Below are 3251 nucleotides of genomic sequence, written 5' to 3' on the forward strand. Positions count from 1 at the left end.
GGAATGAAGTCTGGAAATGATGGAACACTGGCATGTCCTGCGTGTCACCATCTTGTCATAGATGGTGCTCTCTCTCTTCTGACACAAACAAGGGCATCCTTCATCCCACCTTTTAAAGCTGACCTGGACGGTGATGTTTTCCATGTGTCAGTTGGCATTCTCAGAGTGAAATGACCCTTGAGGTTGCTTCTTTGGAGACTGAGGAATGAAGCATTATTGATAAATTCAGGTGTCTATAGAAGGATTCTAATTTTCATTTCCAAGCCTTGCTTATAGCCTGAATGTTGGTGCATCTCTTCCCTGTAATCTGGAGGATTTATCTCTGTCTTTTCTCACATCGTATAGTTGCCAGTGGCTTAACACCCTACTAGTTATTTCTCTGATCTCATTTTTGGCCTGTAAGTCCATACCAGCTAATGACTGCATAAGAGGAGCTCTGAGAGCTGTCATCCCTAACCTCGTTTTTGTTAAATCCAGTTCCTGCTCTAAATTGCTATATCCACATACTTACTTAAGATTTTGTTTGCTCTCATCTCAGTTAGCACAGTGAATTCTACTTTGTTTGGCTCTGCTTTACACTCTGTTTTCAGTTGGTTGTTCCAAGATAGCTGAAGAACTTGGCCAATATATGCTCTTTCAAGGCTGTGGTCAGCATTCTGATGAACTGCAGAGTTCTTGAATAAAGGATGAGCATTGATCTGGATGGCAAGGATTTCTTCTCTACAGAAGTGTAAATGTCCAAGGAAGTATAGGATGCAGAAAATTCACCTTCTGCAGCTGATACATTTTAAGTAAGAGCACAGCAGTGACACAGCTCCCAGCAGTCAGTCTCTCTTACCCTTAAGACATTGTACAAGAGACAGTCTCCTGCTATCACCTGAGCTTCAGGCTTCCTGTTCCAGTGCAAGATTAGGTCTCTGGGGAGACCTCATTGTGGTCTTCCAGTATTTGAAGGGAGAGCTCATTAGCAGGAAGGGGAGTGACTTTTCATGTGATCTAATAGTGACAGGACAAGGGGGAATGGCTTTCTACTAGAAGGGGAAATGAAGGTTAGATGGTAGGGGGAGATTCTTTACTCAGAGGCCTCAGCATTGCTGCCCCGAGAGCTGTAGGTGCTCCTTCCCCATAGGTGCTGAAGGCCAGGCTGAATGGGGCCCTGGGTAGCCTGAGCTGGTGGAGGACAATCAGCTCATGACAGGGTAGTTCAAGCTCAATGATCTTTAAGGTTTCCTCCAAACTAAGCCATATTATATTTCAATGATCCCATAAGACATCTGATAGCTCTGCATGCCTTGTTCATGTCTCAGATCCCTGTTTTCCAATAATCTTCCTCTTAAGATGAGAAGAGCACATGCAGTAGAATCATAGAATCACAAAGTTGGAAAGGACCTACAAGATTGTCTAGTCCAACCATCCTCCCTTTATCATACCTACAGCAAACCACTAAACCATAGCTCCTAGCACCCTATCTAGACACTTCTTGAACACTGCCAGGGATGGTGACTCCACCACCTCTCTGGGCAGCCTGTTGAACCTCATCCCATTCACCTCAGCCCAGCAATCCAAATCCCTCTGGAGGGCCTCCCTCCTCTCAGGCAGATCTCAACCTGCTTTTCATCCATGCTGGCTGGGCCTGATCCCCTGGATGCCACTCACATGCTGTCTGAGCTCACCCAAGATGATTTGCTCCATAACTTTCCCAGGTACTGAGGTCAGGCTGACGGGCCTGTAGTTCCCTGAATCCTCTTTACGACCCTTCTTGTAGATGGGAGCCACAGCAGCCAGCCTCCAATCCTCTGGGACCTCTCCAGTTAACCAGGAGTGCTGGTAGATGGCAGAGAGCAGCTCAGCCAGCTGCCAGCTCCCTCAGCACCTGAGGGTGGAGCCCATCCAGTCCCATGGACTTGTGGCAGTCCAGGTAGAGGAGGAGCTCTTTAACTGCCTCCTCCTGAATCACTGGGGGTGTATTTTGCCCCCTTTACCCTTAAGGAGCAACTCCCAAGAGACCCCTGCTACAAGTGTCCTGAGCAGGTCAAAGTCTATGATGGTATCTACTACTGCTTGGTTACAGATAGAGAAGTTTGCATACAAGAAATTATGAGCAGTTTGTAACACCTTTGGTTTCCTGTTGGCTTACGTTGATTAAACTGATTTTTAAGTTGGATTTTTCAGAATCCATGTGTCCAGTATTTCACAGACTACCAAGATTTCTCCTGTCAATATAAAACAATGAAACCTGTCTGAGTATGTGAGTGTATATACCTTGTCATGCTTACGTGCATAGCAGAATATGCAATCTGGACAGCCACGATGTATTGAATAAAGTGAAGTCTTGTCCCTGTGTGTTTTTCTGAACTACATCTTGATGAACAACTTTACAAGCATGTTTATATCATGGTAGAAGACAGTGTTCTTGCCTTCACTCGCTTACTCAACATTGTTGTTCTTTTCCTGCTCTTGGTATTTCAAGAAACTGTTGGGCATTAGCTTTCACCCTACTCTAAAGCTGAAAATACACAAACAGCATTGAAACAGCATTGAAACAGCGTTGGCTGCATGGAATGTAATAAAACTGATCGATGGGAGCAGCTGGTGGCCTAGTGAAGGTCTGGTTATTTTCTTTTTTTAAATAAATAAGAGTGGAATAAAATAAATACATGATTTCAAGTCTTGTGTTTGACAGTATCTCGAGCAGGAAGAAAGCTTAATTTCTATCATTGCTTACCAGTGGGTACGGAGTGCTGTTGGTTTTTGCTGCTATCCTGAGTCTCAGTACTAGCATCTAAGCATATTAAGTAAGTTGTGAGGATGTAAGGAGGGGGATTTCAATCCATAAAGCAAAAGCAAGATGGTAACATGAGCTGGTAAGACTAAAAAAATGAAAGAAAAATGAAAACAACACCCGTAAGGCATGTAAGAGGCCAAAGGTCAGCAGAGGAAGCATCACTGTTGCTCCTTCTGTATGCTGAGCGCAAGAGGCATGATATGGGGGTATTAGTTTAGGGCTGTGTGGACTTGCACGTGCTGGCTGGATGCTGGAAGAAGAGAGGGTAGCTGAGAAACTGCCCACAACAGTAAAGTACCACCAAGTTCAAGGCAATCAGGAGCTCCAGAGAGGTTCAAAGTAATGATAGAGGAGGAGCTCAAATACCGAAAATGAATCGTTCAGTGTCCAATTTATGTCATCAAATGACCCTGGAGACATAATTAGTGATCTTAGATGACCTTTGGTGACTTCGAATGACCCCTGT

Source organism: Coturnix japonica, chromosome 5 (assembly GCF_054131305.1).
Source record: "Coturnix japonica strain WE chromosome 5, WE-NBRP24, whole genome shotgun sequence".
NCBI lineage: Eukaryota > Metazoa > Chordata > Aves > Galliformes > Phasianidae > Coturnix > Coturnix japonica.